This window comes from Uloborus diversus, chromosome 8, assembly GCF_026930045.1.
Source record: "Uloborus diversus isolate 005 chromosome 8, Udiv.v.3.1, whole genome shotgun sequence".
Classification (NCBI taxonomy): Eukaryota; Metazoa; Arthropoda; class Arachnida; order Araneae; family Uloboridae; genus Uloborus; species Uloborus diversus.
In genome coordinates, this window is record NC_072738.1 from 149,671,772 (window position 1) to 149,699,180 (window position 27,409).

The window sequence follows — 27,409 nt, forward strand, 5'->3', positions numbered from 1 at the left end:
TTGTGTATGCAGTGCTGTGCGTTTGTGTGTGTGTGTGTGTGTGTGTAGGCGTTTGTGTGTGTAGGCGTTTGTGTGTGTGTGTGTAGGCGTTCGTGTGTGTGTGTGTGTAGGCGTTCGTGTGTGTATGTAGGCATGTGTGTGTGTGCAGGCATGAGTGTATGTATGTGTGTGTAGGAGTGAGTGTAGGTGTGTGTGTAGGTGTGTGCATGTATGCGTGTATGTGTAGGATATGGATGCAACCTGGATACGGTTTTCGCAAGAGGAGTAGCAGCATCGTGAGGCGGCCGGTCGACGGTTATGCTGCAGAGGGTGCTGGCGGGAAAATAAAATCAGCGTAACGCCAAAAACAGTCAAATAAAAACAATAAGCAATCGTGATTGCTCAAAAAAAAAAAAAAAAGTCATCTAAAATAATTAATAAAACAAACAACAAATTCTTAAGCAAGAAGTAAAAAATGAAGCAAATGATATACAGGAAGAAAAGAATTTTTGAGAAATTCAATGTTTTGCTCATTTAAAACTCTTCCAATTATTTTCCAATAAGTAAAGCTTTTCGCACGCTTATCAGAAAAAGCGTGTCTAGAACAAGAGCAAGAAGCGTAGAGCATTTGAAGCGCAACAGTTGTTGCCAAAAATGACAACAAACTCTTGAAAAGGATAAACATCTTTTTTTACTCTTATTTTTGCGGAGGAAGGATGCTTGGGAAAGAGTTACGGATGAAAAGATGACGTAGGGGAGGGAGTGGAAGAGGCGCGGAAGTGGAGCTGAGGAGAGACTAGTGATCTTGGCCCACTGAGAGCAGACGATTCGAAGTTTTAAGCATTCAGTTCGTTTGATAGTATCAACGACTTGTCCTTTCAAAGGTGCCTCAAGTTTAAATTTGACAAGGTAAGATGTTTAGTTTTGATTTGTTTCTCTTATGAAGGCTTTTCTCATTGAGACATCATTAGAAGAAGAGTTCTTCAGTAATATTGATTTTTTATTTGATATCAAAATGTTTTGCGGTTTTGCTTTGCTCCTTTTATGAAAGCTTTTCAGAAACATTTATTTTTAATTTAGTATCAAGATTTTTTACGGGTTTGATTTGCTCCTTTTATGAAAGCTTTTCAGAAACATTGATTTTTAATTTATTATCAAAGTATTGCGGTTTTGATTTGTTCTTTTATGAAAGCTTTATCTTAATGACACATGATTAAGAGAGTTACTCCTTAATATCAAAATGTCTTCTTTTGATATTAAATTTTTCGATTGCTTCTTTTATTAAAGCTTTTCTCATCGGGTTATCACTAGACAGGTATTTCTTCAGTAACCTTGCTTTTTAATATAATATCAAAATACCAACTTTTCATATAAGTTTTTAGATCGTGCTTTTTTGAAAATTTGTCTCCTTCTTCAAAAACAATTTTTAAGTAATCATGGCGATACAAAAGGCAAAGGAAATTTTAGGAAAGAGGGAAAAGAGTTAGTCATTCTTTTCGTAACATATTCTTTTGTTTGTTTTCTTACGTTCTCCGTTTTACTGCTTCATAAAATTGGGTTCTTTTTTTTTTTTTTGCCAAAGAAACTGCAAAAAAAAAAAAAAAAAAAGTTTAAGGAGTAACATTATTTTTTATGAAATTTTAAACTTTTATTTTGTTTTTTCTGTCTAAGGTTTCTCCAAGTTTAGCAATCAGTTAAATATTTTGGACCGCATATATTTTGTACAGTTCTAAACAGGGCTGCGGAGTCGGAATGAAACTGACCGACTCCGACCCCGACTCCGACTCCTGGATTTTTGAAACGCCCGACTCCAACTCCGACTCCAATTTTTTTTTTTAAATTGTATTTTTTCAACTCCCTCTCACCCTTCAGGGGAAGGGGGACAACCTCTAAACAAAGATTGAAATATTAATTCCTCTTTGTAACAATTTCGTATTTTGTTTTTTATTGTAAACCCAAGACGCATACGACGTTAGAAATTCAATTAAAAAATCAAATTTTCCAATAGTTACGATTAAAAAGTGAGATGGCTTAAAAATCCCTTTTAAAAAAATTGAAAAGGATTCTCTGTAATTTGCCCCCCTTTAATGTTTAACAAATAGATATTGATCAAATCGTGTGCTTTTAATTTTTGAAAGCTGTAACTTGAGAGAAAAAAAAGCTTTTTTTCTAAATCCAAGTTCTTGAGAGGGGGTGGTTTGCCCCGGGTGACACTCATCTGGTAGATGACACCCAAAGTTAATTTCAGAGTGTATAAAAAATATAAATACTTTAATTCTGAACATTTTCGCGAATGTATTTTAAATTATATTTCATCAATAAAATTTCAACGAAAATAGGGCACATATACGCCAGGAGCTAATTTTACACAAAATGCGGCGGTATACAAATTTGTACGAATAGATTTTACCGTACTTATATTTCTTCTTCACTACATTTTCAATTTATTGGCTGCTTTAGAATTAACCTTAATATGAAGATTTTAAGATTAACTGCAATTATTGAGTGTTGTAATCAAGAAATCATTTACACTTATTTTGTTCCATACTTTTTAGTGAGAACCAAGCTTATAGAAATAGTCTTAATAAAGAAAAAAAAAACATTAGATTATTTCATTGGATCTTTTGGATTGGTGCTTTCGCGCCAGAACTTATTTGAATTTGCCGTTTACCCTCAAAAGTGTCCAACTGAGCTACGGGCCTCGACTTACTAAATTGTTATGTTCCCTTTACTATTTTATAACTGAGATTGAACAAAACACTACATTTCTATTTTTATTTGAAAGTGATTACTTGAAATTGTTAGGCAACAAAATCGTTTGCTGACAGTTGCTATTAGTTAAGTTAAAAAGCAAGCAAACTAGGGGACGGCTACAGAAAATTCGGTAAGCACTCAAGCTAGCTGATTGCCATAATGGCAATTATTTTTTCATTAGTATTTTTTTATACATGTAATCGAAACAATTGGTAGTCAGTTTTTAAAAAATGCAAGGAGAGTCAGTGAAAAGGAAAGAAAAAAATAAACCCGGAGTCGGAGTCGGCATGTTTTCTAACAACTCCGACTCCGACTCCTTTACCCCAAAATCAGTCCGACTCCGACTCTTTGACTCCGACTCCGACTCCACAGCCCTGGTTCTAAAGAGAAAATAATAAAAGGCTTTTTTCTTGGAGTTATTTTTTAAAAGTGCGATTATTATTACTCTGGAGCAAAAGTATTTATGTAAATAACTAACATTGGTTTATTCTTAACGTTTAAATAATTCATAAACTAGTTACAAATAATTCCGTGTATTTTAATTAATTTATTTTATATTGTACCATCTAGGGAGTTTTAAATAAAAATTTCTGTTTTGAACCAGAATTTGTTAAAATTTTATTTGTTTTGCGATATGCAGTGAAATTGTCCAAAAAAAAAGTTCCTTTTATTGACGCACAGGGTATGTCTTAGTGGCTTACGACAAGAGTCCATTAGAATTTCTCTGAACAAAATTTATTTCATGCATTTTTTGATGAAGAATTTTTCTTTAGAGGAAAAGTACCATCCTGAAAGACCTAAGGTTGTTTGTTCCGTATTGCGTATGTAATAGGACGAAATCAGAAATTTTCGTCATGCAATGCGAGGAACGTTAGACAATATGTCATGACGAAACGACTATGGTACTTCTTCATTGCACAAGGCAAAAACGCCACTGCTGCAAAATTGGGATTAGATCCTGGCACTAGCGCAGCCAGAAATACCTTCTGGTTGGTTTTTTCTTTTTGATGAAAAATGCCTTCTGGAGGTTTTTTTGACTAAAAATATAAAAATAGGGTATTTTTTGATCAAAAATACTTTCTGAAGGGAGTTTTTTGATCAAAACAGCCCTTTCATATGCATAAAATACTGTATTTGAAATTGCATTTGTGTTAAAACCAAACGCTCTGGGGCGTGTTTTCACCCCCCCCCCCCTTTCGCTGCGCCACTGGATCTTGGGATCTTCTGTTCCGAGTCAAAGGAAAAGTTCATTTTACTCTGATTAAGTGGTTTCCGATCCGCTGAGGCTAACGCGATTGTAAAATTAGGGGTGAGGAAGGTCTGTTTGCGGTGCGATAACGACTACTGGTGTCATGTTAATCTAAAAATTTCTCCTTCTTCAAACCAAACATAAATGAGCTCCTCAGAGGTCAAACCAGGGGCGGCAAATAGGGGGGGGGGGGGCAAGAGGGGGCGATCGCACCCCCAAATTGTTTGAGCAGAATGATAAAAAATAGGTAAATTCAATCTTTGTAAATTCCAAATTAACGTTCATTAAAAAAAATCTCTCTCGTTCTCAGTAGTAGTTGATGAAACTTGACACATTTCCATGCATAAGCATGTGTTCTCCGTTGAATTCATGGAGCACTTTCTGGCCTTTTCAGCACAGAAAAACTGACGTAGAACCATGGTGAGCTTTAACTAAAGAAGTAATTTTCCTATATATAGGCTAAATTCTTCATTTTGTGTGTCCAATGGGATACACAAAACACCCATCATGCCCGGATCTATAAATTTCGGATCCCCTGCAATAAAATCTGTAGGGGCTCTCCCCAAAGGCCATCAGTGTATATTTGGAACGTTAATAAGCTTTAGTGTTAGTTTCTTTTCTTTTTTTTTAATATCTTGGGCCGTTGGGCCCCTTAAGGACTTGCCCCACCCCTCGTTGCGGGATCTATGGGAACGCAGATCCGGGCCTGGATCTGGACCGATGGTATGTACAGTATGAGCGGCTCGTGCAAGTAAGTGGTATGCATGATTTTCAAATGAAAATTCTTTGGGACTTCACATTGATTGTTACCCTTATATTTTAAGTGTATGTTTATTTATTGAGTATGTATTACTTTCTTCAAGTAGAAACATTACAGCTACTCAACGTATAGCCTTCTTTTGCAGAAACTTCTAAAAATACATGCTATTTTTGAAAAAAAAAAAAAAATATCGCGCATCAAAAAATTTCTCTTCTGGGGTTCTTTAACTGTGACTTGAGTGAAACTGTGACTTCAATAGTTATTGATTGTGACTTCAATAGTTAAACCATAAAGCATTTCTCGACAATTTCAAAGCAGTGATTTGACGCCTGGCAGAATTATTGCAAAACGATTCTTTCAGTGGTGAGAAAGGTGGTGCCCTCTAAACATAAATGGTTGCGTTTAAATTTTATTTAATTTATTTATAGCGTGGAAAGTTTTGAATAATGCTTTACTCTATCAAAACATCTTCAATCCGTTACCTTTATTTTTAGGATATCCAAGCTCTAGTTCAGTCTACAATTGAAACTGTAAATGATTTTAACTTGGATGTTTATTTCAACCAAGCGTGCAACTTTTCAAAAAAATTTCTCTCTGCGCCAATTTAAAAAAAAATGAATTTAGAATACGTGAAAGATATTTCCATGATGATGAAAAGTCAAACATTGATTTAATATTTTGTATAAACTAATAGATTCAGTTTTTAATGAAATTAACCCAAGATTTGATGAATATGTTTCTGTATATTATCTGAATTGGATGTTGAAAACAAAAAATAAAATATTCCAATGAGTCAGATAGCATGGTTTTTTAGATAGAGACTAGATTATTCAATGATGAAAAATGAAGCCCCTAACAATTTTTAAAGTTGCCTGGGTGGTTTTGAAGAATAAGATCTGAAAAGTATATTTTTAAGCATAACTTTGTTCCCTCAATTATTTGCTTAACCATTCCAACCAGCTTCGCTAGTTGAGCAAGATCATTTTTATGTCTCAGGTGCTTAGAGAATTACTTTCGAAGCACCATGGGTCAAAATTTTTTTAATCTTATCTCTAATGGCAAAAGAGCGCTAACATGGGCATTGATGGATTAGTGCATGGTATCCTGTTCTTCTGAATTCTGAAAAGTATGCATTAAAAATTCACTAAAAGGTAAAAACTGTTGTATCAAGGTGTTTCATAAAAAACGAATTAAAATTTTTTCATAAATTTTAATTCATTTTATAAGTTATCATGTTTTTAAACATTATTTTTTGTTAATATTAGACCCGTTTTATGACCACCTCTTGTTAGTGTGTGTTTTGTACCCTACCATACTGAGGTAACTCATATTTAAGAAACTCGACCCCCCAAATGAAATGCTGAAATGCCGCCCCTGGGTCAAACCAAATATAAATGAGCTCATCAAATTATCATATCCACACTATAATTTTCATTTTCAAAATAAACACGAGAATCACTACCAGGTTGCTCGTTGGCGGATGTTATTAGTGTAAAAACTAGAGATTCAGTAACCTCGTACTAGTCCTCCGAACCCTTTTAATTTTTCAGAAGTAAAGTTTGTCTGAATACTTGATGCAAAGATTTTGTCACATTTATTTAAAGGTATGTGTTTACAAAATGGTTGTCTTCTCATTCCCTCCCGGCTCACATTCCAAATCTCTTGTTTACGGTTTTGAACGCAGTTGAACACTTTTGGCTTTGTCTGGGGCCGATTTACGCAACATGCTCTACCTAAGTATATCGGGGATTCTGAATCGCTGGACCAGCGGACCAGCACCGCACACCAGTTTGCCAAAAACTTTGACCGGTTCTCAGATATTTTACGTATTTGAGCATTAAAACAATTTTCGGGCGATTCTCGGAAAAATGTCCCGTGCGTAACGCTCAATTTTTTTTTATTTTATTCAAGTAACTAGTGGTAGCCACACGGCTTTGCTCATAATAGAAAAATTAAAAGGTCTTTTGGTTCGCCTGTATATTTACAAAAATTGTATGGTGAATTTTTTCGCCAATTGGCTTGTACCCATGTTACGGTTCCACGTTATGATAACTTCGTATCTCGCCGATTGGCTTGTGCCCATGTTACGGTTCCACGTTATGATAATTTCGCAATTTACTCGTCCATCTTATGATAATTTTGTTCTTAAAATTGGAATAGAAAAAGAACCACATCGAATTTTTGAAAAATCGCTTCGAGGTGCACATCCCCATGCTACAAACTAACTTTGTGCCAAATTTCAGGAAAATCGGCAGAACGGTCTAGGCGCTATGCGCGTCACAGAGATCCAGACATCCTCCGGACAGAGAGACTTTCAGCTTTATTATTAGCAAAGACTATTAATTAAATATGGGATTAATTGTTATGCTTTGATAACATATTAAAGAATGTATTACTCCCCAACAGCATTAATTTTTGAAGGCTTTTTTTAGCTGGAAAAAATAAACTTAGCGTTACGCACGGGACATTTTTTCGAGAATCGCCCTTTATGATTTAAAACGTTTAATGCAGTTATTATAAGTTATACTAATGTATAAAATTATAGTAATAATAAAATTAATGGGGATCAAAAAGAAAAAAAAAACCCTCACGACATCCAGCATCCCGCACACAACATCCAGCATCGAGCCCTCGGCATTCATTTGAATTTTGACGTCTTTAATTCAAATTATGTGTTTCTGCAATCACGAATTGCGATAGGATCCTACTCGTTGCGTTTCTTATTTTTAAAAATGGCTCCTATCGCAATTAGAATTTCAAAAAACATATTTTGAATTCAAGACGTTAAAATTCAAATGAATGCCAGGGGCTGAACGCTGTTTTTGTCTGAAGAGGATTCTGTAAAGTAAAGAGGGTCGGTTACAAATAATGTTAATGGGGTTGTTTCTTTCAGTCAAAAGTATTACTTTTAGTCGCTGAAATTGATAGAATAAGCAAAAAAAAAAAAAAAAAAACACGGACCAAGAAAATACTTTTATTTTCCCAATAGTTATTTTTTAATTAAGTTTTTAAAATGTCCGATTTTTCAAAAGGCGTGGTCTTTATGACGTCACAAATGATGAACTTTGGCGCATATGTTTACCACATTTCCAAGTTATGATAATCAACAAGCGAATCAAATATTGCGCTCTACGCTTGCTATTAACCATGTCGTTGCCAATACAAGTGAGTAAAGATGCGAATTAAATATTTTCTCTGTGAATGGCAATACTGAATGGCGTTTCATCATTTGAGATGTCATCGGCAGAAGCGTAAACAATAAAAGCGCACCGATTAAAGTAATTTTTAAAAAATATTAAACTTACTCAAATAATTTTTAAAATGGTCAGATCCTTTGTTTTTAAACTTACTCTTTCAGAAAAAAATACTTTTAAATTTTTGAAACGACCCCGACGAAGGAGTCCACCCAGTTATCGCCCAGGAAGAGCACCTACGCCGTGGACTTCAGAAAAGAAGGGATTCAACCTCCAAGTGAAAACAATAAGCAATCGTACTGTCTGATCACGGATTGTATGGAAAGACAAACATCCGTTTTGCAGCCGGAAATGGACAAATTTATTTTATTTTTTTTTTTTTTACCGATGTCAGTTTTTGCAGAAGTAGTCTCATTCAAACGAGCGGAATACCCGCATCAAATTTTTACTTTTTCCCCTTATTCGCATAGATTTGTCTTATCTGCACATTTGAAAATTCCATGCAATCCGTGGTTGGACAGTAATTCCGTACGGTATTTTTTTTTTACCTTAATGCCGTAATTGGATGTTAAATTAATAAGTTTGTCTTTGAACGACAGTTGGAGTATGCAAATACTGGAGTGCGCTCATATTTATCACTTGTCATGCACCCCCCCCCCCCTTACAAACGGGATAGAAGTTCATAATTAATTTTCGTATTTATGTTTTTTTCTTTTCAAAGGAATATTTACTTGTTGATCATAAGCAAACTACTGTAAAAGCATTTTTTTTTTTCGAGAACCGTAATTTAATGAATAGGTCAAATGAACGGCGATCAAACTGAGCCAAAGATTCGTTTTGGCTCTCCGCGATCCCTACAGTTGAACTTTTTTCATGGATTGAATCGATGAAATCTTTCATTTTATTCTGTTTCAATTTCACATACAGCAATGTCATGAGGTAAAATTACACTGACAGGTCCACATTGTTTCTCTTATTTCAAAAGCCTTATTTTCAATTTTTAAAAACATTTAACTATTACTACCTACAAGAAAGCCTCATCAGTGGTTACCTTAAATGAGCAATGACGTACTAGAAAATAGCCGAGTCAAATCCTTATTTGCGGGGTTGGAAAAAACCCGCTTTTTTTAAAGCCCATGGACCCGGGTTTTTTTTTAGGTTTTTTAAATAAAACCCCCCAAAAAACTCAACTAAAACTTGGTTTTTTTAAAAAAATGTGGTTTTTTTGAGCAATCACGATTGCTTATTGCTTTCATTTGACTGTTTTTGGCGTGCTATCATTTTATTTTCCCGCCAGCACCCTCTGCAGCATCACCGTCGACCGCACACACTTACACACATATTCACCAACACATACACACACAAGCACATACACACACTCAAACAGATACATACACACACGCATACATACAGACACCTACACATACACACACACACCTACACACAACTACCCACACACTCATTACACTCACGCCTGCACACAGTCACAAACACATATGCGTACACACACATACACATTCCCCACCACACACAAACACTCATACACACAACTACCCACACACTCATACCTGCACACAAACACATACCCCCTACACACAAACACGCATACCTCCCACACACACACATAAACACACATGCCTACATACACATACACGCACACTCGTGATTGCGAAAAACAAAATTTGAATTCAAGAGGTCAAAATTCAAATTACTTCTCTTTGGGAAAAGTTGAGGGGGGGGGGGGGCAAGCAGGTTTGGTAGCATGAACATATGAACAAAGCGTCGAAATTGTCTTAGGGTGGAAAAAAGCTGGAAAACCTAGTTTAAAAATTCAGAATTTTTTGAAGAAAAGTATGAAAGACGATGAAACCCAAGAATGTTGGCGTTTTAGATTTTGTAGTTTCTATGATTACCAACAGTTAAGGCCAAGTTACTTCTCAAATGATAAAATCTATTATCCTCTTTTAATTACTACATTGTTTTCACATTTTACTTCATTGTACAGTAGAACCTCTCAATAAGGGACACTAATGGGACCAGACATTTTGTCCCTTAAATAGAGGTGTCCCTTCTTCGGAGGTAGTGCGTGCAGTGTGTTAACTCAGCATAATTGTTTTATGAACTTAAGATTATTAACGGTTAAGATTAAATACTATACATTTTTCATACACAACTAAATAAAATTTACACTTAATAATTTTTTTAAGTTTTTATTATTTTATTTTTTACTGGTGGTACCCGCACGGTAGAAAAAAGGTCTTTTGGTTCGCCTGTATATTTACAAATAATGTATGGTGAATTTCTCGCCAATAGGCTTGCCCATATTACGGTTCCACATTATGATAACTTGGTAATTTACTCGTCCATCTTATGATAATTTTGCTCGGGAAAAGGTTCTTAAAATTAATTCATTGCGTGAATTTGCTTCATGTCACGTAATTTACAGTGCAAGACTGTAAATTACAATTAGTCTTCATATTTCAACTATTATACAAAAAACTAGTCAGTTTGTGCCCTCTCCTTTGGCCCTGAGCCTACTTGAATAAATATCTTGAATGCAACTTTCAGCAAGCCTTTTACAATATATACTTGTTTCTTAACATATGTTAATGTTAAACTCTCCTCAATTTTTAGAGGAAAAGTGAACTTGAATTCCAGTAAATTCACTCTTTCTTATGCACTTGTACATAATGTTTTTGTAATTTTTTTCTCTGCGACTGTCCCTTAAATAGAGTGTCCCTTAATTAGAGGGAAATACATGGAGGTCCCTATTCAAAGGGACTGGGACCAGAAAAAATGTCCCTTACATAGAGGTGTCCCTTATTCGGAGGTGTCCCTTAAGAGAGGTTCTACTGTATTTCTTTTTGCTATGCAAAACTACAATAGAACCCCATTGTCTAAATCCCTTTTTACTGAATTCCAGCTTTATGTTTGAATTTTATGTTGCCTGTTTTTCTATTTCTTTGTACACAGTAAGAAATATTAAATTTTTTTGTAAGATAATAAAAATTCTGTTCATCCTATTCTATTTTCTATCCAACCGCTTTAAATCATGTTAATTTCCTAAAAAATATATCTTGTTTAGTCGAGATTTGTGACATGTGTTGGCTTGCAGAAAATAATTCACATGAAAGCTTTTTGGCTGATGTAGTTTTCTCTATACAATCTGCAATCTTGAAAATCAGACCAAACAGTATTTAGTCAAGATATTTTGAATTATGTTTTTATCATTTAAAGTAAAAAGCAAAATATGTTTATTTAAAATCCTTGAAATATTTTTTCAATGCCGTTTAGACTTAAGTACTTTGGTGCCTTTAAATTTGACTAAAAGTGAACGACAATGCATTTATGAAGGCTATTAAAGTTCAAAATTCATTTTTTATGTCTATTGTTTGTAGTGAAGAACAAATAAATAATAAGTTTAAACTGTGAAAGTATTTAAATTAATTAATTTAATAAAAACACATGTCAGCCATTAAAAAAAAAAAAAAAAAAAGTGGGCTAAATTATGGGTTTTTTCAATAAAACCCATTGGGTCCAACCCAACTGGGTCCAATCTGGCCAACCCTGCTTATTTGGCTGTTTAGCGCTCTCAGTACTCGCCAACGCAAGCGCCAATCTCAAATTATGTAGGAGGTGGTGATTTAATGTAGTTTCTTTTGAACCTTTAATGTTAGTTTTAGGGAAATTTTTAGATTATTTACACATTTATAGCATTTTTGATCATGTTACTTTAATGCAAGTACATTTTATTCTCAATTTTTCTGATTTTATGAAAGATTTTTTATAAAAGTTTTACTGTAATGCTACATAAAATTCTATCGTTTCAGCTGAACTCACATTAAGAATATCTATATTCTATACAGGAAACAGTATTCGTAACCTACGACCCGCGGGCCGTATACAACCCACATTGTCCGTCTATCCGTCTATCTGTCGAATAGAAAGAAAAATGCTAAGAAAAAAACGAAACATAATACAGAAATATTTTCAAATCTGAATATGCTTTTGAGGGGAGACCACGTGACTGCGTCCTTCCACGGAAGCACTTTCCCACGTCTGCACTAAATCTTGTAGTGATTTAAATAGTTGTCGATTTTAATTTTTTACCTTCCGCTGAAATGTTCTGGCACATTTTTTCTCTCTCTCTCAATGGTCTAAGGTTTTCACCATAATACTTCTCAAATTCGAGAATTTTTATGATATCGCAAAAAAAAAAAAAAAAAAAAAAAAAATATATAAGTAATCTCTGTATCGTCGTTAGCATCAAAATAAAGAATATTTTTTTCTGCGTCTGATAGAATATGTTTGGAATTTCCATGTTATATAGAATTCGAATTATAACGGTTTTTAAAGCAGATTTTAAATACGACTAAGCCTTTAATCACGCGATTGGCAATCGAATTCATTGTTGGACGACAAGGAAGTTAAAAGCAATAATTTGAAATTTTAATCTGTTGCCAGTTTCTGTTTGTAAAATACTTGTAATTGATTTTAATTGTATAAGGCTTTTAAAAGAACTTTCAATTTTTCCTCTTAATTCTAACATTTGCGACTCAGTCGGGGTTTTTTTAAATTTTTAATTTTAGTTACTTATATTAAAGAGTAAGCAATACCTTCCATTACCCGAGTTTAATTTTATGTACCGTTTGTGGACGTGGACTTGTTAACTTGAGTACCGTTTAGATGTGGTTCGAGCAACATAAGATGCACACATTAAACTTGGTAATGAAGAGTATTCTTTCTGTTTAGTAAAAAGGATTAAACACCTCACATGATGCTTGTCACTTCCTTTTACAAAAAAAGGAAGTATTGTATTCGAGAAAAAATATTCACTAAAAATCGGCCTTAATTTCCATTTTATTCACCCCCGAATTAATATTGAGTTTTTTTTTTCAACCCGATCACACGCGGATAAGTGCCTAAGAACGTATAAACACCCGAATATCCATTTTGACATTCCCCGTATTAATTACAACGACTTTTCTCGTGACGTACGTATGTATGTGCGTATGTATGTCACATAACTCAAGAACGGTATGTCCTAGAAAATTGAAATTTGGTACGTATACTTCTATTGGGGTCTAGTTCTGCACCTCCCCTTTTGGTTGCATTCGGGTGTTTCTAAAGGGGTCTTTTGCCCCTTTTTAAGGGGAAATCATTGTTAATTTCGATGTTAACTCAAATGGTGTTATAATTTGGCGGACAATTGGCGATATATCGCCAGTCTTTTGGTCGCCAAGTTTTGTCGTCAACTTGGCGACAAATTTGGCGACTTTTTTTTTTTTAATCTAATTTTAATTTGGCCACTGTTGGTGGTACTTGGAGAGTAAAACTATTGAATCTAATGAAAATTTGCCAGTAATGGGGAAATGACTTAAATTGGGGTAAAATGAAGTCATGTGTGTCACGTCAGCTCGTTTTTTGTATTGTGACGATACATTTTACTTTCATTCCTTTTTTTACGATGTCATAAAATATTCTTGAAATTGTGTAGTAAAGTCAAATATCGGTAACTCGAAGCTTATAACTCGAATCGCTTTATCTCGAGGTTTTCATCGGGGCCCAAACTCTTAAGACTATTGTGGAAACTTCCCATTGCTCGAACTACCAATAACTCGAACGTCTTAGCTGTCCTTGGGACTTCGAGTTATCGAGAGTTGACTGTACTATGACGCAAACCGTGTATTTATACGACATTTTGTTACGTTTCAATGAATTCTTCAAATGTGTGCAGAACTTTTCGGACGCCCTGTATATTACGGACTGTCCATTACAAGAAGGTAACTCGACAGATAATTCACAGGTGCTATTTAGAATTTCCAAAACTAGATAAATTGATCATCTGATAAAAAAAAAACCCATATAACTAGGCAAGTTCGCATACCTAGTTACTCAATATGTCTGGATTGTAAGACTGGATCAACCACTATTCTAGCTTTAGCGCTGCAATACTTCACATTCACCAAAAGTAGAGAAAAACCATTGAGTTCTCTTCGAAACAACTAAACTGTAGTTTGTACGAGGGCAAATCAAAAAGTCTTTGCGCCTATTTTTTTTATAGCCAAAATATGGCTGTGAATAGAAAGCAATCATATACATTCCCAGCAGTGACCGTTCCTTGAACCGTACCAGCCGTATCTGCTTTTTGCTCGGAAGAGCGGAGCTGCTATCAGTCATTTAAGATGACTGTTGTTCTTTAGACGTCCACAGCTTATGAGCAGCGAAGTGCTGTTCGTTTTGTATGGAGCAAGGAACAAAACCTTATAGCAATTCACAGCGACCTACATTCCAGATCTTGCCCTAGTGATTTTCACGTTTTCGCTCCACTGAAGAAGTTTCTGGCAGGACAGAGATTCACATGTGAGGAAGAAGCCAAGAACGCGGTCCGACGGTGGTTCCACAGGCAGCCGGAAGAATTTACCACTGGGGAATCTCTAATTTAGTGCTGCGACGGGACAAATGTTTGAACCAGTGTGGTGACTATGTGGAGAAGTAATGTAAGATATGTAGTACAATACGTACATTTGTAAATACCTGTATGTACCTGTTTTTGGCGAATAAAAAATAGGCGCAAAGATTTTTTGATTTGCCCTCGTAGTTACCAAAATGTAGTGTTTACTCTACTATATGCAACGCACGTAGTGTCAAACGGTTGCACAAGATTTGGGAGACGAACTCGAACATCATAGCATTATTTTTAATAAAAATGCGTGACAAAAATTAAATCTCAGTCACATTGCCAAAACTGTATTCAATGATGCTCACTTTGAATTTGTGATTCTATACGATTTGCCCATTGATGATTAATACTATTATCACTTTTTTGTAAACACTGGCTCTCTTTTCGTTTCTAACTGGGATGAAGCATGATTCACGAGTCTGTACAAATAACAAGTTCCTTTCAACAATGAGGTCGTTTAAAAAATTTTAAGTTTTTTTTTCTGAAAGAACATGCTTAAAAACATAGGATATAACTATTTTTAAAATTATTTGTTTAAGTTTAATATTTAAAAAAAAAAATTACTCAAATCGGTGCGCTTTCATTGTTTACATTTCTTGCCGATGACATCACAAATGATGAAATGCCATTCTGTGTTGCCATTCACAGACCAAAATATTTAACTCGCATCTTTACTCACGTGTATTGGCAAATGTATGTTTGATAGCAAGCATAGAGCGCAATTTTAATTCGCTTCTTGATTATCATAACCTGGAAACGCGGTACAAAGATGCGCCAAAGAGTATCATTTGTGAAGTCATCAAGACCACGCCTTGTTTGAAAAATCGGACAGTTTAAAAATTAATCAAAAAATAACTTTTGGGAAAATGAAAGTATTTTCTGGGTCCATGTTTTTTTTTTTTTTTTGCTTATTCTATCAATTTCAGTGACTAAAAGTACTACTTTTGACTGAAATTCCCGGGTATTGGGAGAAAGAGGGAATAATCTTAACGAACGTGAAACACATGGTGCGTTTTCGTTAAAAATATTGTAAACGCAACGTCCTAACCAGGGGACAAAATGAATAGCGTATTTTTTTTTTTATTTTTAAGTTCAAATAGTTGGTAACCGAAAGAGCATATGGATACTTTTTTTTTTTGACGCAAAAATTATTTGTCCTCGTCCCTCCGTTATCAAGAGATAAAATCTCAATCTGGCGAAATTTTAAGAAAAGCGCAAAATTTAAAGACTTGGAGAGGAATTGAATGTTACTTCATTTCACAGTCTGCATGATGCAGGATATCCATTTGCAAAGCGCGGGAAAGATGGGTTACACATTCACATCAGGAAAATTTGGCAAATAATCAGCACTTAATTTACCCTACTTGCGTATCAGGATTTTAAATTCAGCATGAGTATTTTGTAGTATAACTAGTGGTACCTGCACGGCTTTGCCCGCAATAGAAAAAATTAAAAGGTCTTTTGGTTCGCCTGTGTATTTACAAAATAATGTATGGTGAATTTTCTCGCCAATTGGCTTGTACCCATGTTACGGTTCCACGTTATGATGATTTCGTATCTTGCCAATTGGCTTGTGCCCATGTTACGGTTCCACGTTATGATAATTTCGTAATTTACTCGTCCATCTTATGATAGTTTTGTTCTTAAAATTGGAATAGAAAAAGAACCACATCGAATTTCCGAAAAGTCGCTTCGAGGTGCACACCCCCTTGCTACAAATTAACTTTGTGCCAAATTTCATGAAAATCGGCCGAACGGTCTAGGCGCTATGCGCGTCACAGAGATCCGGACAGTGAGAGAGAGAGATCCTGACAGACAGAGATCCCGACAGAGAGACTTTCTGCTTTATTATTAGTAAAAATATTCTTCAAAGTTGAGACTTTTTACTATGCGGAAAACGCATTTGTTGTGTAAATGGTTTCTTGGGTTTATTATTATGTAAATGAAACGATGTATGAAAGCAAAAACGAGTTAAGATTCGGCTAGGTGGAATTTCTTCCACTTATGTGAAAACGTTTGTAATCTTTTCGTTCAAACTGACGAGTGATGGGATTAGAGTAATTCTCAACAGTCTTATCAAATATTTTGATAAACGATTGGGTTTTCTTTATCTTGCGGCGCTTCTGTCTTCGTTTAATAAGACTGAATTGCGTTAACATTTGTCAGAGAAACATTGATCGGTATCGAATCCATCATCCTTGTCGCCATCTTGTACACCCGTGATGAAAGAATGCATCATTCTGACAATGTGTTATTGTTGGAAAAAGGCGTTTTGTCGTCGAAATGTTTTTTTTTTCCTTTTTCAGCACCAAAGAAAAAGCAAGTAACAAGATCTTAACAATGAATTATGATATAAAGAACATGAACTTATGCAAAAGAATATAACGATCGAACCATATCAATGTAGCCATTGCGATATTCGAAGTCATTACTGTAAGGGAGTATTGCATGTTTTGTTTCCTTGGTTACCTAAGTTTTGTTTAAGTAATGGGGTTGTTTCCTTCAGTCAAAAGTAGTCCTTTTTGTCTCTGAAATTGATAGAATAAGTAAAATAATTAACATGGACCCAGAAAATACTTTCATTTTCCCCAACAGTTATTTTTTAATTAATTTTTTGAAATGTTCGACTTTTCAAACAAGGCGTGGTCTTGATGACGTCACAAATGATGCTCTTTAGCGCACCTTTCTATCGCGTTTCCACGTTAATCAAGAAACGAATTAAAATTGCGCTTTACGCTTGTTATCAACCCTATCGTTGCCAATACACGTGAGTAAAGATGCGAATTAAATATTTTGTTCTGTGAATGGCAACACTGAATGGCATTTCATCATTTGTGATGGTCATCGGCAGAAGACATACATAATGAAAGCGCACCGATTTAAGTAATTTTTTAAAAGCATTAAACTTAAACAAATTATTTAAAAAATGGTCAGATCCTATGTTTTTAAGCATGCTCTTTCAGGAAAAAATACTTTTAAAGTTTTGGAAACGACCCCATTCTCAAAGTCTTTTTTCCTTTTGTTGCAGGAATGCTAAACCAAAACAAAATAAAGTTTTCGCTAAAATTTCACGCATTTCGGAGCAATAAATTTAGTATAGCAAAGAAGAAAATAATGCCAAAATACAAAACATGCATTGAGAAATGTTGAAAAAACATCTCTCAACAACTTCTTAATTCCTTTTAAAGAAAAAGTTTTAGTTTTGTGCCTCAACTTTTTTTCGAAAAAGGGGTTAGTTTGAATCTTTCTTTCTAAGGTTAATTTTAATTCAACAATTTCTAAATTATGTTTCGTAAATTCAGTCAGTCGATATGTTACTACTTTATGCCTTAATTCTGACTTTTTTAGTACCAAAGCAGGCAACCGGGGCTTAATCGTTGTTTCTAACAAATCTTGTATTAACAACCGAATCATTTGATTTTCTGCGGTCCATATTCGGAAATGAGTAAACGTTTCAGAAGTAAATAATTAAGAAGTATTACGTTTACTCAAATTATTCCAATGAGCATCAAATTTGTGATTTTATTATATTGTGTTGATTTGTGTGGAAAAGTAAATGTTGTTGGATTGATAGCATAGTAGCTTGAAATTTCTGAAGAATATATGTATATATATGTTCCTTACACAGATCCACAGTTAACGTCGGATCTCGACCAAATTTAGCGGGAGGAAGTACTTGGGCACCCGAGAAGGAACGTAGGGAGTTATTTTCAAACGCCAAAAAAGAACAGAACCAATCGAATTTTCATGTTTGGACCCGAAAATGGCTTAAAATAGCTCTTTCTACCGGAAATATTTATCCATTTTTTTTTTAGTCTCATTCGAAAGCAGGCAAACAGTACCCCTGACGTAGCCCTTTTTCCTTCGAATTAAAAGAAAAACGAGCTGATGTGTGCCTCACATGACTTCCTTTTACTCCAATTTAATGTCATTTTCCATTATTGGCAATTTTAATGTGATTCAATAGTTTACTCTCTAAATATCACCAACAGTGGCCAAATCAAGACCAGATTTAAAAAAAAAAAATCGCCAAATTTGTCGCCAAGTTGGCGACCAAAAGACTGGCGATATATCGCCAAGTGTCCGCCAAATTATAACATCACTTAAGTTTACATCGAAATTAACAATGATTTCCATCCAAAACGGGGCAAAAGACCCCCTTAGGAACATCCGAATGCAACCAAAAAGGAAGGTGCACAACTAGACCCCACTAGGAGTCCACGTACAAAATTTATTCTAGGAAATACCGTTTTTGAGTTATGCAAGATAAATACACACATACGCACATACAGACGTCACGAGAAAACTCGTTGTAATTAACTCGGGGTTCGCCAAAATGGATATATCGGGTGTCTGTACGTTCCTAGGCATATATCCACGTGTGGTCGAGTCGAAAAAACAACCAACATTCATTCGGGGGTGAGCAAAATGGAAATTAAGGTCGATTTTTGAGTGAAAATGTTTTTGCGAATACAATACTTCCTTTTTTGTAAAAGGAAGTAAAAACAAGACTAAAATCACCTGGAGAAAAGTTATAAGCATTTTTAAGTTAAATAACATCAATATTAAATAGGAAACATATCGTCTGCCTCTATTTTTGTGACAGAGGTTGCACAATTTGTTCTTCTTGAAAAGATTTTCATGCAAAGATGTTTGTTTAATTGAACCCAGGATAAAAAGTCATATCAGTAACCACTGATGCCAGTTTATCTGACGCTTAATAGTGCGTCATCTCCCCACGTGTTAGAGAGGAACACAAATTAAGTCCATCAAAACTTTCTGTTTTCTAGAATGAAAGTATCATCAATATTTACGATAGCGAATCACATAAAGAAGTTCATTCATAAAAAAAAATTCATTATCTCGTTGGAAGTCCTTGGTGAAGAGTACATAATTCAGCGGACAGAAAAATGTTATTTCCTTTTTTTCAGTTGTATACTGAAATGCTAATTGAGTTATCTTCCAAACTGGGAACAGAAAATAGTTCATTAAGTGGTCTAAACAGAATGTATTTTTTTCTTTTTCGTCTGGCTTTTTGTAATAAAGTTTTTCTTTTCTTGATATAAGAAGCGGTTGATCTGACAAATAGATACGTATTTATGTCAAGAAATAAACAAATAAATAGAAAGAATCACGAAAAAAACAGATAAATCATTTTGTGAAAAGACAAAGGTCTTCAAGAAAACAATAGAAAATCTGCTTTACTTGAAAAATATGTTACACCTCAAGCGCCAAATTAAACCTACGTTTTTCTTTAGTCACTTTCATCACACCCATTTTCATCTTGCAATGTTGTTGCACGCATTTTTTTTTTACTTTGTTCCTGGGTAAAGTCTTTAATCCTCGGGAATCAGATGAGTTATTTTTGTTATTGCAACCTCTGTATATTCTCAGTTGCGTGAGGGCTGCCGAGAACCAAGACCCTTATCAAATTGGTCGCTGACCCCCCTAAAAAAACACACACACACACCACTCCGAATCCCCACCTCCAAAGACCGGGCGTCTCGTTTCCAACTAGGTTGACATGACCTCTCGTCGGCCGAAAGCCCTCATTACTGATAGTGTGTGTATGATACATTGTTCTGAGTTTTTATTATAACACTAGTGCTACCCGCACGGCTTTACACGGGATAGAAAAATTAAAAGGTCTTTTGGTTCGCCTGTGTATTTACAAATAATGTTTAGTGAATTTTCTCGCCAATCGGCTTGTACCCATGTTACGGTTCCACGTTATGATAATTTCGTAATTTACTCGTCCATCTTATGATAGTTTTGTTCTTAAAATTGGAATAGAAAAAGAACCACATCGAATTTCCGAAAAGTCGCTTCGAGGTGCACACCTCCTTGCTACAAATTAACTTTGTGCCAAATTTCATAAAAATCGGCAGAACGGTTTAGGCACTATGCGCGTCACAGAGATCCAGACATCCTCCGGACATCCAGACAGAGAGACTTTCAGCTTTATTATTAGTAAAGATTTGAAGTAGCCAGAAGCAAAGGGATGTAAGTGGACATTTTCAAGTAAAACGCATTTGAAGTTCAGGTCCTAGGTAGAATTTCATTGAAAATTTTTTCTAAATCATGCTGTATAGCAGCTCCTGCCAGGGCTACTAGTACAATCTCTTGCTCTAAGACACAAAAAAGGTTCACTTACCATTTGTACTGGTTATCTCCAAATTTTTAATTTTGGCACTTACACATCCCTTTGATTCTCACTGCCTCGTTTGTTCCTTGATTTTGTATTTGTTCACAATAAATTTTCGTAATCAATGAATACTGCATAAAGTATTCAACGAAGCAAGTATGTTTGTGATACTATTTTGAAAAAGTTCCAATATTATAAATAGGAAACATATCGCGTGCCTCTATTTTTGTGACAGAGGTTGTACAATTTGTTCTTCTTGAAAAGATTTTCATGCAAAGATGTTTGTTTAATTGAACCCAGGATAAAAAGTCATATCAGTAACCACTGATGCCAGTTTATCTGACGCTTAATAGTGCGTCATCTCCCCACGTGTTAGAGAGGAACACAAATTAAGTCCATCAAAACTTTCTGTTTTCTAGAATGAAAATATCATCAATATTTACGATAGCGAATCACATAAAGAAGTTCATTCATAAAAAAAATTTATTATCTCGTTGGAAGTCCTTGGTGAAGAGTACATAATTTAGCGGACAGAGAAATGTTATTTCCTTTTTTTTTCAGTTGTAAACTGAAATGCTAATTGAGTTATCTTCCAAACTGGGAACAGAAAATAGTTCATTAAGTGGTCTAGTCAGAATGTATTTTTTTCTTTTTCGTCTGGCTTTTTGCAACAAAGTTTTTCTTTACTTGATGTAAGAAGCGGTTGATCTGACAAATAGATACGTATTTATGTCAAGAAATAAACAAATAAATAGAAAGAAAAACGAAAAAACAAATAGATAAATCTATTTGTGAAAAGACAAAGGTCTTCAAGAAAACAATAGAAAATCTGCTTTACTTGAAAAATATGTTACACCTTTCACTGAATTAAACCTACATTTTTTTAGTCACTTTCTTTCTTCTTTTTCTTACTTATCTCTCTGTTCTGAATTAGATCAGATCCATGAGGTTGTTCCCCTTAATCAAATTCAAGACGGAAGCAGATCTCTTCAGTAGATCCTCGCGTACCAAACCAACACAAAAAATCAGATGCTGTGCAGTGGCCTCTTCAGTATGACATTTGGTACAAACTGGGAAAGTCCTATTACCATGGGAAAATCTAAGGGTTTTTAGATGACCTGTGCTCAGGCGAGTCAAAGCAGCTTGATCCCTCCTGTCACCCTCAAATCCAAGGGAAGCACCAGGACCCTCACAAAAATACCATGGATGCTCAGGAGGACATCTCCAAGAGCTGTTTATTGTAGCCTTACATCTGGAGTATAGTTCAAGGTACAGAGGATTCCCACTATTCTGAGTCATAGTAGAGTCCTCTTTCGCCCCAGTCCATCCGCTATATCGTTATATCTCAAATTCACATGAGATGGAATCCATTGTAAATGGATGCACTTTCATCACACCCATTTTCATCTTACGATGTTGTTGTACGCAAAATTTTTTTACTTTGTTCCTGGGAAAGGTCTTTAATCCTCGAGAATCAGATGAGTTATTTTTGTTCTTGCAACCTCTATATGTTCTCAGTTGCGTGAGGGTCGCCGAGAACCAAGACCCTTATCGAATTGGTCGCTGACCCCCCTAAAAAACACACACACCACTCCGAATCACCACCTCCAAAGACCGGGCGTCTCGTTTCCAACTAGGCTGACATAACCTCTCGTCGGCCGAAAGACCTCATTACTGATAGTGTGTGTATGATACATTGTTCTGAATTTTTATTATAACACTAGTGGTACCCGCACGGCTTTGCCCGGGATAGAAAAATTAAAAGGTCTTTTGGTTCGCCTGTGTATTTACAAATAATGTTTGGTGAATTTTCTCGCCAATCGGCTTGTACCCATGTTACGGTTCCACGTTACGATAATTTCGTATCTCGCCAATTGGCTTGTGCCCATGTTACGGTTCCACGTTATGATAATTTTGTAATTTACTCGTCCATCTTCTGATATTTCTGTTCTTAAAGTTGGAAGAGAAAAAGAAACACATCGAATTTTCGAAAAGTCGCTTCGAGGTGCACACTCCCATGCTACAAACTAACTTTGTGCTAAATTTCATGAAAATCGGCCGAACGGTCTAGGTGCTATGCGCGTCACAGAGATCCAGACATCTTCCGGACATCCAGACAGAGAGACTTTCAGCTTTATTATTAGTAAAGATTTGAGGCAGCCAGAAGCAAAGGGATGTAAGTAGACGTTTTCAAGTAAAACGCATTTGAAGTTCAGGTCCTAGGTAGACTTTTACTGAAAAGTTTTTCTAAATCATGCTGTATAGCAGCTCCTGCCAGGGCTACTAGTACTATCTCTTGCTCTAAGACAGAAAAAAGTTCACTTACCATTTGTACTGGTTATCTCCAAATTTTTAATTTTTTCACTTACATATCCCTTTGATTCTCACTGCCTCGTTTGTTCCTTAATTTTGTATTTGTTTACAATAAATTTTCGTAATCAATGTATACTGTATAAAGTATTCAACGAAACAAGTATGCATTGTGATCCTATTTTGAAAAATTTACAATACCGGTATTGGTACTGGTATTTCGGAATCACATTTTGAAAAATAGTGAATATCGGTATTGGATTTTTGTTCCGATATTGCAATCATTATCGTTGGGGAAAACCCTAACCTGGCATTGCGACGCTGGCAGATGAGCCCGAACTATAGCCATGAACTGAATCGGACACCCAGTATTCGATGAAAGTACAATTGAATCTTCAAATATGTATTACTCTTCCAATATTGTAAAATTTTTACTGCAGCATTCGAACCAGAATCTTATGAGAAGTATTCAAAGGGCTTTCATCTGAGTATCTAATAGGGTTTCCAATCCCGCGCCGAATGCAGCCCCGCGGGATTTCGGGATTGTAAGGAGCAAATCCCCCGGGATTCAGCAGGATTGACGTTTATAAGTTTTTTGAATTTAATTTTACATTCAAATAGAAAAAGTTGTGCTTTTTAGGAAGGACTGCTTTTGTTTACTTGAATAAGTAGTTTTCTCGAATTCCATACACATTGTAGATCACTACAATGTCAGATCCCAATTAGCAATTATATTGTGGTACACAAGTGTGCCCTAAAAATGTTCAACATGTCTTAACAAAGCATTGCTCGTATAGAATGAGAAAGGATTTTTGCTCAAAACATAATGCGCTGGATGAAAACACGTGCTGTGGCTCCATTGAAGAGCTTTTAATAGTAATAAGGGGAGGGGGAGGATTTTTGAGACTTCCATTCATGATAATTCTGAAAAATTCAATCGCAACAAAGCATTAAACTTCGTAAAATGTGCCTATCAAAATATAAAAATCGTTCTCATTGCGATTGATTGACGAAGCATACGCAGAAATATATTTCTTTTCTTTCTTTTGGTGTTTAATTGCACAGGTTTATTCAATTATTTATTTTTTGATGAGGACTACAATCTGAGTGCTTTGCCTCCCTTACGCATGATATATTTTTATTACACATATATGAACAGCACATGAAAGAATTTACATCACAAAGAAGGGAAAATACAACCGGAGCAAGGGTGGGAGTCGAACCCACCGCCTCAAGTGTCCTCCAATGTCAAGCAGTCACTCAGACCGCTCGGCAAATGAGGCCCCAGCATTAGTCAATGAGCAAAGAAGAAGCAACCATGCGGCTCCTCATGGTCTGCCACCAAAACAAAAACATACAAATCAATTCAAAACGAAAACAATTTTTGCGTTTGCTGCCACATGATTTTCTTAGAGCTCATTATTTCACATTTTTTGTTTTACTTTATTTTTTTCACATAAAATAAAGTCTTGTTCTGTAAAATATTGTTATCAGCTACAATACGGGACTTTAGCCGTCCCGTATTGAAGTTCTCCGGGGCGCGGGACAATTTTTCAAAATACGGGACTGTCCCTTGAAATCCGGGACGTCTGGCAACCCTGCTGTGGACATTTTAGCAAAATATTCTCGTTAACTTCATTCCCTAATTAAGTAGGTTTTTCTTTTTTTATAGACTTGGTTTTTGCCCAAGAACTGCAAATTTCGGCCAGAAACAATGTTCATTTGATGTGCGTTTTGCTGCACCCTATTTAACTTGCATTGAAAATACCCTTTATTAACGTTGGTTATTGTATCAGTACATAAGTACATTTGATTCTTTACAGCAAGGGGTGAGTGCTGCTTGGTTTTACCAAGTCGTAGTCTGAATAAAAGTGTTTGGATAACTTCTCTGTTCCCTCTCAGTTTAAAGAGACATTCAAAATCTTGAGCAGCTTAATTTACTGCACTGTTATGCGAGTCATCTTGTGTTTCATCCTGTCGCCTTTTTTAGAGTCGTGCCGAATATATAAACAACGTCTGGTTTTTCATTGCTTTCTTTGGAGAAAAATATTGTGCACTTTTTGTAAGTTAAAGGTTTTGAGTGCATTCTTTAAACTTACAAAAGTGCATCAACATCGTATTCAACGCTGCTCCAGCGGTTTCGCAATTTACACTTTCCCTATTCTTCTAAAGCGTAATTTTCTGGATTTTACATTTCAGTGATGGGTTTACAAAAGTGTTTGGAAATTATTCGCATTATCTGATTTGTTGAAAACTCGAATGAGAATACCAATTCATTCTCAGAAAAAATATGCTCTATTTTTATTGTGTTCTATATTGGCTATTCTACAGTTCATAATATATGAGACACAGAGTTCTTCTTGCTCTTCTGGCAGATATACGAGGAATGTGATTCTAACTTCATACGATTCTTGTGAAAATAGTCGTTTTATGAGCGGGAAAAGTTGGAAAACGTTTGCATGGGAAAAATTTACGAGATTGGAAATCCCGCTAATATCATGCGGGATCCCTCGGGATTTCGGGATTGGAAACACTAGTATCTAAGTTTCAAGGTTAGAAGAAGATTGAATAGGACTTTCAAACATAAATTTCACACCAAATATTTAAAAACTCTTATAGTATCTTTAAACAGTCATTAATTTTACGTATGAATCGTACATTTGATACTTGAAGAAGCGTATAAAATCTTCAAATAGGAGTCTGCTTTTCAATATTTGAAGAATTTTTATAAAATCTTCAAACAGGAACTTAATGGGGATGGTTCCAATATTTTAAAAGTATCTTTTTCTGAAAGGCATGCTTAAAAACATAGGATCTGACTACTTTTTAAATAATTTATTTAAGTTTAATATTTTAAAACAATTACTTAAATCGGCGAGCTTTCATTGTTTATGCTTCTGTCCGATGACATCACAAATGATGAAATGCCATTCAATGTTGCCATTCACAGAACAAAATATTTAATTCGCATCTTTACTCGTGTGTATTGGCAACGATAGGGTTGATAGCAAGCGTGGAGCACAATTTTAATTCGCTGCTTGATTATCATAACGTGGAAACGTAGTAGAAAGATGCGCCAAATTGCATCATTTGTGACGTCATAAAGATCACGCCTTGTTTGAAAAATCGGACATTTTAAAAAATTAATTAAAAAAAAAACAGTTGGGAAAATCGAAGTATTTTCCGGGTCCATTTAATTTATTTTGCTCATTCTATCCATTTCAATGACTAGAAGTTTTGACTGAAGGAAACCACCCCATTTTGAAAAAATCTTCAAACAAAAACCTGATTCGGAAAGGTTAACGAAAATTTATAAATTTCAACTCACTAGAACTCATTTTTAATATTTGAAGAAATTTCATCTAACTGGTTGGCTTTGTAGCCTTTAAAAGCACTAAAACCTCATCTGGGTACAAAGGTACCAAATTTAGTTTATCTTGTATAATTTAGAACCTATGGGGATATTACAAAAGCCTTCGAACCTACTTAAAATAAACTTAAATAGGAAACTGATGTCCAATTACTGACTACGTTTTATTAAGACCTTCAAACGTGACTCTGAAATCTAATATTCAAAATAAATTTTCACCGATAAGCGTCGTTTTCTTTCAACAAAACTTATCGTCACAAAACATCTCAGAACACTTCACCATGCATTTGGCGTTTTTAATCTCGATGAAATTTGTAGCCAGATAACAAAATCAATTACCTTACTGCTGATTTGTTACGGCAAGAACGCTTCTGTTTTGTATGATTACGTTTGTAAACTTAAGGATTTATCTAAATCACGTGAAAGAACTGCTGAACTAAAACATATTTGGTAGAGAAGTATTTGGCTCGAAAAGTTTCTTTATTTGTTGGTGTAAAACGGATGAAGTCTTCAACTGTTGCACAGTTATTCAGAATTAAGCAGTCACAATAAATTATTAAACCCATTTAAAATGAAATAGTTGCCCGATTTAAAACTATCCTGCCATTTAGGGCAATAGAGTAACGTCAGAAATGGGATCAAAAAGAAATTCTTTTTTTGAAAATAGTACTACTTTGATGCAGAAAAATTAAAAAGATTTAAACCCTTTGTATTTTTAAAACGTTCACAATTTCAAATCCCTTATGCGAAATTGTAATCCTTTGTATATCACAACATCACAAGATGTCTATCATGACTCAATGTAGAAAAAGCACTTTCAGTATCTTAAAAAATAGCTTCCACGAGTAATTTTAAAATAACGGAATGATATAATCAGCCCGTGTATTGTACATTGCCAACTTTTTATTCTAAAATAAATAGCAGAAAACCTATTTCGTAACTTTCGCTGGAGAGTGCAGCAGCCTTCTAGGTTTTTTTTTCTGAAGTCAAACAATAGAAAATTTGAAGAGGAGCAAAGTTACTCTGAATGACTGTAACTTAAATAACTTTAAGAAAAGATTCAAAATTAACAAAGCATAGGGGAAGCTGCTGTACCCACGGACAAAATTTACATTTCAATTTTTGCTAGTCTCTGTGAATGGATAATCGATCGGGCAGAATCTTCAACTTATCATCTAATTTTGC

General features: G+C 35.1%; 1 protein-coding gene across 1 annotated transcript in view; it reads left to right on the forward strand.

The window, feature by feature from the left end:
* Positions 1 to 743: 743 nt before the first annotated feature.
* The window catches only part of LOC129227617 (organic cation transporter protein-like), a 91,804-nt gene continuing 65,138 nt past the window's right edge, over positions 744 to 27,409 (forward strand). The window contains exon 1 of the mRNA XM_054862204.1: positions 744 to 888. The gene's annotated coding sequence lies outside the window, so the exon portion shown is untranslated. The remainder of the gene's footprint in view (positions 889 to 27,409) is intronic.